The 11,832-nt window shown below is 44.5% G+C and overlaps 1 protein-coding gene across 5 annotated transcripts in view; it reads left to right on the forward strand.

Moving 5' to 3' along the window:
• The window catches only part of LOC128893062 (uncharacterized), a 37,229-nt gene that overhangs the window by 5,848 nt on the left and 19,549 nt on the right, over positions 1 to 11,832 (forward strand). The gene's annotated exons all lie outside the window — the stretch shown is intronic.

Genomic DNA, 11,832 nt, shown 5'->3' on the forward strand with positions numbered 1-11,832 from the left:
GCTTCAAGGAAGCTATAAAGCTATTGAAATAATAATACATTGAGTCATGAATGTTCGTGGATGTTTCTTTTCGAAGTAGAGTTTCTGGTTTTACAAAAATTTATTATATATAAGAAAAGAAATATACGCGTCGAATTGAGTAACCTCCTCTTTGTCGAAGTCGATTAAAAGTGGACTGGATTGGATTCTATAGAAACATGCCTCGAGCACAAATGGCTAACCCTTTTGCACTCGGATGTCTTCTATGAAGGGATATATTAAATCTAAAAAATGTTATTAGTGACACCACTGCAATCATAAATTCTTTATTCGACGCTTCAAGAAAGCCAAAAACCTGTATTTCCAAAGTTATTCTATTTTATTTAATGCTATTCCCGTTCGCACATTTTGCAAAGAGATTTCGCAGAGTGCAAAGGGTTAATTCGAAAAAGGACCTACAGTCTGGACGTAAATAACGATAAATCCGGATATCCGTTCGTAATCGTATCGGAGAGCACGTGTCGAAGATAGTAATTTAATTAGATCTCGTACGAGTGATTCGGTCCCACTTGGTGGCGAGTTCGAAAACTAGTAGGATCGGGGGTAGAGTCTGGAGATCTGCGAGGAGAGAGGAAGTCTGGTGGCGGAAGGAAACGGGGCACACCAAGAGGGATGCTTTCTTGGTAGACCAGAAGAACGTGGTCGGTCGTTGGATCGATGCCCGGTTGGCAACAGGAGGGTGGTTCTGTCGGTGGTGTGTGCGAGCAAGGACGGCCGTGCAGCACCCTCGTTCTCTCTTTCTCCGCCCTTTCACCCTTCGCTTCTCTTCTTTTCTCTTCTCTTCGCTTCTGGTTTCCCCGTTACAGCTGTAAGGGTGGCACGGTTCTCCGACGGTTCGCCGTGCGCAATCGATATTTCGTTTCAGAAGAGATCTCGCGTTAACCTCTCTCGCGTGTAGCCACAGGCGTCTGACGGGTCTCTTCAGCATCCAGCCAGCCGTACGGGGTGGCTGTTGCTTGTTTGTTTTTCCCTTTGGTATCGCCATGAAAACGGCACCCTTAACGAAAACGCGAGGAAACGGAGAAATAAGGGCGAGTATTTCCAAGTCTTACCGAACGAATAAAACAATTAGCATTCCAAGGATCGAATAGATCAGATTCTTCGTCTTCGCGTACGGTAAAGTTCGAGCACACGTGCTACCTTCGAAGTCTATAGAAACGACGGTAAACTTTTAAAAGTTTATTTTTATCGCCAGCAAGCGGTCTCTCTCGAGTGCAGCGTGTTTTATTTTTACAGACTTTCAAATTATTTCCTCCATCAAATAACGGAGCACGAGGAACAACTCTCGGTGGAAGGCGAAACTTATTGCGCGCGCGACGATTTATTCTGCAAATGCTATGCCAACCGGGTCGAGATAAAAACCTATCGACTCATTCTCTTCAGTCCCTCCACGCGACACCCGCAATCTATTTACCTAGCTTCTCCGTTTCATCCCCTGACCTATATTTCCCGATGTTACTGAAAGGTATCTCATTTTCTATGGATGCGGTGGTTTCTTTCTACGTCGCGGTCGGTATAGACCTCCAGCTGGAAACGAATGTTCCACCGGTTTAGGTTTTCTCATTTGTGCGAACGCAGATTTTAACCGGGAACAATATTGCTCGAAATTTTTACTTGCGTTTCAAGAACCGTGGCAAGCATATTTATTCCAGGGAAAGAGTCTAGCAGGATAAGGATAGACAATCGGCCCGCACCCCAATTTTCATTGCTATTATGTGCAGTGCAATGCTTTTGGCCTAAAACATCATCTCAGAAAGTTTCAGAACGTTACTCTCCCGTTTATGGATAATATGAGAGTAAACACACTTAGTTTTATTATTTTTTTTCTCGGTTAGTATTTCAGATATTTAAATTCTGCAACAACGAAAATATTCGTGCTTATAAACTGCATCTCATATATCTTTTTCACGATATTTTTTTAATTATTAAGTGAATGACACCTACCAAAAAAATCAGGAATTATGATCGGTTATTTAGCTGACACATGCAAAAGTTTCAGAACGGTTGGATTTCTGGAACATGGTTAAATAATTAAAAAGAAACAAAAATCCCATGCGTTACGTCCTGGCTGAAGGAGAATGAGACAATGTATGTCAGACACACTACGCGTATCGTCACAGCTATTATGTCAGGGAGACGACCAGTTTCGACAATTTTATCATCGATATTATAGAATTTTCCTTGAAAGTATTCTGTTTATTATTTCTTAAACGATATCTAGACAGTGTTTACAAATACGCGCTGTGCGTCGCTTAGTTGTAAATAATTAGAAAGAAACAAAATATGCGTTACGCTCCATGCAGTGGACTGAAGGAGAATGAGACCATGCATGTCAGACACACTACGCGTATCGTTGCAGCTATGCATACGAATGAACACGTTTATACGTCATCCATTGACTAAAGACGACCGTGGTTATCTTCTCGAAGAATAATTGATGAAAAATTCCTACCATTCGTTCGATATTTTGACATTTTTATTCGCGATAAAGCCAGGGTCTGTTTGGGAGGCTCGTTCCTCCAGCTGTCTGACGTAGCTGGCACGTTATTACGTCGCGTTCGACCGAGCGTACGACACGCGCGGGGCCACGTCGAGGAGAAATCCACGGCAAAGGGGCCTCGAGTATTTCAAAAGGCTGCCAGCGACTGGAAGGAAAAAGGAGAAAACCCGCGGCGCGACGGGACGCGGGGCGGAAAGGGGAAAGACGGTAGTTGCGTCGGTGTTGCGGTAATATGCCTGAGTACTTAGGATCCTCGACCTCGTGACGTCATTGCCCTCATTAGAATAATTAAGAATGCCGCTCGCTAATTACGATGCGGCTCGCTCGTCGTACTTTTTCATCCTGCTGCTACGCGCCCCGCCATTCTGCCGGTCCATCGCGAAATCTCGAAATGACCAGAAAGAATTTCGCGTTATTAGCGATCGCTGCGACCACTCCGATCGCTTGGTGTTCCTCGAGATTCGAGAAAATCGTGCAACAGTAACGGCGAACTCTTTTTTATCAATCCTTTCGTAAATTCATTGCGAGGTTTTTATTTCTAGAAACTCATTGTTGCCTCTAACGAGTACCGTTATCTGGCCCCGGAGAATTGTGCGACTTATTATTTAGATATTATCGCGTATAATAGGGGCCAAGCTTTTGTTCTTTCGCGAGATTTGTAGCGAACTTGCAAAATTAGGTCAGCCGCATCTGCCAGCTTTTGTGCACTCTCTCGCAACTTTTCGCGTTGTAACGATCGCGTCGGGCGCAAAACGCTGCACGAGTACGGGTTCGAAACTATGTCCCGAGCTGGCAATTTTATTAAAAGTATTAAAACTCCCGTCATAGACACTCGAGCACCGTTTAACGGTGTTAACTTTTCTTCGTATAATGGAGTTCGAACCCTAGCAATTAAATTTTGTATTACGCGAGATATTTTTTACGATAGAAAACGTACTCTGTGTAGACATAAACTCGGCACGAACTACACCGCATCCGAGTTTCCGGAAAATTTGAAACATTGCTCGAAGAAATGTCGGATTTCGCGCGGAACGACGCAGCTATTTTCCTGATTCGCATCCCCGCGGTCCGATTGGCCGAGGCGTTCTCGCGGGTGGCGCGCAGAACGATCCCCTCGAGGGATCGAACGGAACATCGAAGCTCGAGTCGCGAGATAACAAGTTCCAGTTCCTCTCGTTCCAACGTGGCTCTCCGTCGTTCGAGGCAGCCAGACCTAACCCAGACCGCGCGTCGTTTTGATTTACACCCTCCCTTTTCCCGCCCTCGTATATAATTACGCCATTTTCTCGCGGGCCAGCCCATATTTCTTCGTCCCTGGAGACGCGCCAGGGAGCAAAAGTGCACGTCACGAGGGTGTGGTAAAGAGCACCTCGCTCTCGTGGAACGACGGGGGTGGCGCGGCCAGAACCCAAGAGCATCGTGGGGTTTGTCAGGGTGATGACCCTTTGGGCGTATCTTGAGACCTTACGCCAGTGGTTTCCAAACTTTTTTAAAGGGGAACCCCTTTAAAAAGAACAGAGAGAATTTCTCCGTATAAAATTTACGTAGTCGGCAGCTGTTGTTTAATTAATTCGAAATTAAGTTGCTCTTATTTCTTTTTCTACAACATGTATCTACCACCACCTATATTTGTTCTGTTTTTTAGTTCTTTGAGTAGGAATGAAGAAAATCATATGAGCTGAAAGAATACAATAAATAATGAATTTTACATTAACCCTTTGCACTTGAGGCCTTTTTTTCTGGTATCTACCAGCAACTCGAGATATTTTCTTAGCATTTTACATTCTACGTTATTCATTTTTCGCAGGAATATGTAGAAATAATGGAGAATTACTTTATATATTATTGTGTAGTAGTAGAAAAATAAAAAATAAAAATATTAGTTTGTCTGTAACGTCCATGCCGATTTTCGGCTGGTGGTACAGGCGATACAGAATATTGCAAAAGCTTTGCTTATCGTGCAAGCTGGCAGATGCGGCTGACCTAATTTTGCAAGTTCGCTACAAATCTCGCGAGAGAACAAAAGTTTGGCCCCTATTATACGCGATAATATCTAAATAATAAGTCGCAAAATTAGTCCTGTCGATTTCTGATTCTGCTTTAACAATAGAATATATTAGGTTGTCTGTAAAGTCCGGGCCTTAAAAGATGGAAAGGTTGTGGGATAAAATGGTGCCTATGTAATTCAATAAATAACATCATACCCTTGAATTTTTCTTAAAAACTGGCACAAACTTTCTGGACAATCCAATAGATTAATCTTTTGCACTAGAGGCCTTTTTTTCTGGTATCTACCAGCAACTCGAGATGCATTTTTAGTATTCTATTGCCACGAATGCTAAGATAATATATTGACTTCGAAAATCAGATCTCTAATTTGAGATTTGAGAATCAGGTCACCTTTGCCTCAATGACATTTTATTGGCACTTCGATTTCCAAAGAAATTAAACCTAAAGAAAACCTAGTGAGAGTCACCTCTCGAGTGCAAAGGGTTCGATTTGGGTACGTTTACATCGATCATTTGCAAGTATCAACATTTTGTTCCGTCAGTGTGACGTATTTGTCAAAAAAAAAAGAAAAAAAAATATTTGTTGCCGAGCAGCTCGCCCACGGAGCACAGCGTACATCTTAATCCTAGAGGACGCGTGCGTTTTATATATACGCGAGCAGTTTTTGCGTTTCCGATAAATCACGGGATGCGCATTAATTTCAGCCAGTTCTTAAATCTTTTCACGCGACGCGCATCGGCGCAAACGCTCACGCTCGCGAGTTGGCGCTTGGCACGTTTGAGAAAGTTCAGACGCAACTGCGTGGGAGGTCCGCGATTCACCCCGATGTTTCTCGATCTTTTATAGCGCGGATTTCCCAGCATTCCTCATCGGTGACCGCGCGGTGCTCGCGTGCCGTGTACCCCTCCTCGAACGTTAGGTTTATCGTGTTAGGCTAGGAAGCATCTATAATTTAATCTAGACAAATTTCTTTAATGGACCTAGAGTATACAGTAAAAACTGGATAAGTGCAAGACGGGATTGACTGGATAAATGCAAAATGACCAGAATTTTAATAAACTTGACACAGAACGTTTATTTACACAAGTAACTTTTGTACAAGATACATTTTAAGATTTGTTTCGAATCAAGGTTCGTCACCATTCTCTTCATCCAAATATCTGCCGGTTCTTGGTAACCGGAAGAACTCGTTTCCCCCCGTTCAAAGTGTTTTGTGGGAAATTTAATTCTGTAAAATATATTTCCACCAGAAGAATGAATCACAAGTGGCACACGATGTGATAGCTGTTCTGAACAAACTAACTACTTACGACGATGTAATGAAATACCGCGTGATAATATATCAATCAAAACACCGAACAGCTTGGTGCTCGGAACGTGTTAACTTCCTACCAACACAATACGTTCCACCTCATAAAGAAAAGTCGTTGTTTTCAAATCTTCGGCTCGCGCATTCCCGAAACAAGCGCAAGGTTCCCGAAACGAGCTTGTTCTGTAAATACCTCGAAAATAAATCAGCCCCAACGGCGCGTATCTCTCCTCGGATGTTTTCGTTCTCGCGGCCCGCGAACTCTTCTTCTTTTCTCTGGTATTTTTCTCCCTGGCCGCGGCCCTCTCCCTCGCTCAAGAAAGACGATTCGTCGACGTAGCCGTCGTAGTCGTCGGGCCACTCTCCGCTGTTTAAATATAAACCGAAGCGCAGAAGTGGCCAGCTTCCAGTTCGAGCGTCGCGACGATCGTGGAACCACACATCCGCCAGAAAGCTCGGGACCACGAGGCTTCGGTTCCGCTACGCTTGCTCCTCGTGCTTCGAAAGTCGTGCCAGGTCACTCTTCGGTCATCCCCGAGTCGAACTCTCTTAAAGTTCGTCGATCAAGTGACTCGGAATTCGATTCTGGACTCCTCACGTGCAACTCGTCGCCTTCGCACTCGGAATTCCATGTTTTACGTGAATTTTACCGCGCTCTGGATCGCGGAGACCCGAAGATCCCGAAATAAGACAATCGCCGCGCGGGAGTTTAATTGCCAGCGGAGTTTTTAATGTTCGGAACGGCTCGCGAGACCTGGCGAGCATCGAGGGAGCGCCGAGGAAAATTTTCAATCGGCTTTCAGTGAGTTCGGCGAGTAGCAAACTTTCGGGAAAGTTTTCAAAGTTCCCTCTCGGGGAGGTTCACAGCCTGGCTGAAATCGCTAGCCGTATTTCCGCGATTGCTAGGTTCGTGCCGCGCAGAAAGGGACTGATTGTAGTCGCGACCTAAGCGCTGCTTCTAAAAGGGACTTCGTGGAAGTTGACGAATCAGGAGTGCCCTGTGTTCGGTAATCTCATTCCCTCCGCGGATATCTTCGTAAACGTATCCGCGACTAGTTCGAAAATCGCGTTCTCTGGAAGGATATCCTGGAAAAACCTGCAGCAACATCGACGTGATGATTTGCATCCAGACTACCCGACGAACTTAACGGTAAACGAATTACCATTTTGCGCCACTGGATCGATCGGACTATTTCTGCGTAGCACGGGGCATGAATAATTGAAACAAGAGCCAACTCGTCTATCCCCAAAGCTTGCATTTTACGGACAAATTCAGGAGCCTCCGAAAATTTCGATCGGTGATTGATTTTCATTCAGCATTCGCCGACTGTTTCTTCTCTGCTGCAAAGAGACCTGGTTCATGGAAGAATATCGCTGTCTTCATCTACGTTACAAATGGAACATTCCGCCTCGAAAGTCTTGAATGAGTTTGTCGATCAAACAAGGACGAGTGACGAAAACTCGCTTCAAGAACTTTCCCAGGTGTAGCCCTCAGACGTTCGTAATCTTCGTCGAGGAACGTCCCTGAAATTCGATTAATTCGTCAGAATCTCCTCCACGTCATTCGTCTCTGTCAGACCGGCAGGGAAAATAGTCTGAAAGGGAAAGGTCGCAAGAAAAGAACCGCTCCTTCGAGTCGCCACTTAGAAAACGTTAGTTGAATCACTTAGCTGGTCGTTGCACCGGAACGACGCCGGCGTGACAATAAAGAGGCAAACGCGCGCGATCGAAGGAACAACTCGAGCCACCGCAATAAAAAAAGCCACGACCGGGTCGAGAGAAAGCGAAACCTGTCCGCCAACGGTCGAAACTCCTGGTTTTGCATCAACGGATGATATTTGAGGGCAGGAAGCTCCGTCCTAGGAAAGCTTCGACTACTGGAGATTGTAATTTAGTCTGAGAAGTTCGGCTCGTGGCGATTGCACCCTACTGCAATAGAAAAAAGCTCGACTGGGTCGAGAGAAAGCGAAACCTGTCCTCCAACGTTCGAAACTCCTGGTTTTGCATCGATCGACGATATTCGAGGGCAGAAAGCTAGGCAAGCTTCGACCTCTGGAGACTATAATCAAGTCGGAGAAGCTTCGACTCGTGGAGATTGCACTCCACCCATTTGGCGGAGACTCAACCTATGGGGATCACACCCCATCCATATGGAAACTGAGAAACTCCTCCGTAACTCGTACCCTATTCATTTAGGTCACCAAGTGAAGGAAACTTTGATCCCTGGAAGCTGTACCTATTCGTTTGAAGACATTGGCTCGTGGAAATTGTACCCTATCTATTTAGAGAGAAGTTTCAACTTGACAAAAGCTTGGAAGCTAGAACGCTCTGTGTCTAAACATTTTCTAGACTCAAGAAGAGGAATTCTCGGTTCAGAGATCTCAAGAAGAAATCGTCTTCAGCAGAAGCTGAAAAGCTAGAACGCTTTGTTTCTAAATATTTTCTACATCCAAGAAGAGGAATTCTCGATTCAGGGACCTCGAGAAGAAATCGTCTTCAGCAGAAGCTGAAAAGCTAGAACGCTTTGTTTTTAAATATTTTCTATACTCAAGAAGAGGAATTCTCGGTTCAGAGATCTCAAGAAGAAATCGTCTTCAGGAGAAGCTGAAAAGCTAGAACGCTTTGTTTTTAAATATTTTCTATACTCAAGAAGAGGAATCCTCGGTTCATAGACCTCAAGAAGAAATCGTCTCCAGAGCAACAATCGTCGTCACCCACTTGGTCGATTTTCTCAGAAGGATTTCGAAGTGAAACCATTAAGGAACATTCCCGAGCGTCTCGCACACTTTCTAATCTACCAATCAGTCAAGTTATTAGTCGATCGAACGGCGAACGGTTCGAGCGATCGAGGCCAATGTTGATCTCGTCACGGTAGTCTCAGAATCGCAACGCAATCTTCGCAGTTAAGCTTTCCGTCGACTTTCGACATTCGCACATTCGTGGGTTATTTAGCGTTGTCGTGGTAGCTTGTTAGGTTGGCGGTGTTCCGAGACAACATGACCTGTCCTTTGCCTCCGAAGGACGCGACGCCGATGCTGGTGCCCGCGGCGAGTACCTATTACTCGCGGAGCTTTCATTTGCCGATTTTTAAGCGCGTGACCGTCGTTAACGCCGTCTCCGTGGTCTTTCTGCCGTCTCCCTTGAAGATCGCCTCGAAAACGTGAAGGTTTCGCGTTCGCGAGCGAATCGTACTAATAATTTAAGACGCGAAGATGTTTCTGTCGTTGATTAACTCCACTTGGACCCGCGACCGAGCGAAAATAGCGACGAATGAGTGCAATATCGTCGAGAGGGCACCGTATACGTTTCATCAAACCCCGTTAACGCGGATGATTTCCGGTTCCACTCCTGGCCAGACGTTATTGTTCGCGAGCGTTCGTCGCGAAGAAAAGCTAAGTGGACCGGCTGATATTCGCGGCGGTCGTAATTTTAGAAATTTTAATTGCGCAACGTCGAGCTATCGGCGTGACAGTTGTCAAATTGCAGGGAGGCGCATCGGACGATGTTCAGTTTCGAATGTAACTCCGCTGATTTTACTAGAAAAACAGGAATGCGCTGACAGATACAACGAGTATTTATGTTTTTAAGAACACAGTACTGTTTAATAAGCAACTCGGTCGGGACCGGCGAGTTGCTTATTTCGAGGGAGGTATACTATTCGGTTTAACTTTATTCTCGAGCGTGACGAGACGGAACCCATAGATAAAACAAGGGTTGTTCTTTACGTTCTATAGAACGTAACATGGTTCCTTATTTCAGCACTAGTAAAATCGAATTCTTTTCGAACCTCTCACTCAACGGTCGACCTCAAACAAAAAGGCAGGGATAGTTGCTTATTTCGAGGCAATACTGTATTCGTGTTTCGACCAGCGAAAATGGAAATAACAATGTACGGCTTGTCGCTCCTACGAATAAGAAAGCAATTTTCTTCTTAATCACCGTTGCAAATTCAGTTTTCATGGATGAAAGGAAAGACCGCGAGGCTGCTCGATCGATCGTTAATTGTGTTATCAAAGGATTGTATAACGTTGTACGTACTGCCAACTCGAGTCTGAAACTTCGAAGGACGCGTAACATTTTAGACATTAGAAGAAATACTCGACAGGTTCTTAATTAATTTTCTACCTTCGAATGGTACATTCATAACAAGCATGAAAGGTGAAATTTATTTTTCAATCGAATAAAAAATGTTTGTGTAAGTTTCGTAGGTTGCGTAATCGATTGACAAATACACGAACGCTTTCTGCGCCCGTTTCGCATCGGGAGCTTTTGGGCGTCATCGTTACGGATTACCCGCATGATTCTTCGTCGCTTCCATTAATCTTCGTAATTAAACGACCGCGTACACGCGACACGGCAATATCTCGCGCGTAAATCATCGCTGCTAAGGTGAAAGTTATTAAGCGTTTTCGATAAAAAAGATCGGAGTGAAGGAAACACCTATAAGTGTTTCTGTTATTAATTACACGAGTATCAGTCACGTAGATGTTACCTCCACCGACAACCTGTATGTTCCTATCTCTGTATTTCGGTATGCAATAAAGATATCGTCGATAATGTACTGAAAGGCATAATTTTCCTGTACAAAGAAATGTCGAAAGCCTGTGCTAGTAGATTTAATAGTCTAAAGTCTAAAGTAATCGAGTCTAATTGTTTTCACGGATAAAGATGTCGTCAGCTGCGACCCGACCCTTGGTTCACCTCGGCTCTTGGACCGTTTCCAAAATTCGCGAAGTGTCATTCGACTTCGCAACACGGAGATCGGTTCGAGACGCTGCGTCGCGGCGTTTCACCAGACTGCCAGCTCATCGTCCTTGAAAGCGATGACAAAGCCCGGAGGAAAACGCGAAAAAGAAAGGAAACCGATGGGAGATTCGCGATTCTTTGTTTTCAGCTCGCGGCTGCCTCGCGCCAGAGTAAAAACATCGCATAGCTCTTAGCCCCGATTTAGTTTCGTTTAGCATCCGCGGAGTATAGTTAATTGTACGCGGCTTATTCTATATCCGAGTTGTTGCGAGATGTAGCGATGGATCGGGTTGATGCTCCTTGTCCCCGTCTCGAAATAAACGGACACGCCCTCGTTGCGACGTTTTCGTCGGTCGCTTGCTCATTAGCGGTCCAAATGAATCCGGCGTGGCTCGTCACGAGGATAAGTTAATGATCCGTTTAATAACGATACCGCACGCTCGAATTGCGAGGCGACGGTTCAGGGGGACTCCAAACGGGCGATCGTGATTTTTCGTATCCGTGGCATCGATTAATCGCAAAGAGATAATAAAGAGGGACTCGAGGGAAATTGTGGCTCGAGAAGGGTCGCGATTAAAATAGAAAACTGGGTCGACCCTGAAGCACGAGTCATCCCTCGTGTATATGTCGGCCACGTACAGGGGTTGGTCAAATTATTACGAACACTTGAAAATTTCCAGCTACGGTAAAGCCTCCTTAAATCCAATGATTTTCATTACCTTTCATCGAGACGAAAGTTGTTTAGAATGTTTTCTGCATTCCTTTCATTTACTCTAAACAAGTGATTTATCGGGTGCTGGAGCAATGGAAGCTGGCGGGATTTTCAGAATAAAAAAGCTGCCAACGTGTTTACTCCTTTTTGAATTTACTTTGGCGCACAATGGCCGCAAACCTGGCGTCGCGACCTGTTACAAGAATACAATGGCGAAGTAAATTTTCTTTCGACAATATAAAACAATAACTATTCTCCTTCGAGCCTCTTTACGATTCATCGACGACCAGAGGGTGTATTTTTTATATGTGCATGGAATGAGACGGATACTTGATAAAATAAAAATTCTAGAGGAAATATTCAGGACCTACTATTATTTATTATTACCGCAAGAATTACATCAAAGGAATTAAGATTGATTATATAAAAGAATTTTAAAGAGGTCACTATTTAGCATAAGATCACAGTATATACATTTAAGAATGCAATTTTCTTGTTTCAAAAATTCTACAGGAA

This window comes from Hylaeus anthracinus, unplaced genomic scaffold (genome assembly GCF_026225885.1).
Source record: "Hylaeus anthracinus isolate JK02 unplaced genomic scaffold, UHH_iyHylAnth1.0_haploid 2, whole genome shotgun sequence".
Lineage (NCBI taxonomy): Eukaryota > Metazoa > Arthropoda > Insecta > Hymenoptera > Colletidae > Hylaeus > Hylaeus anthracinus.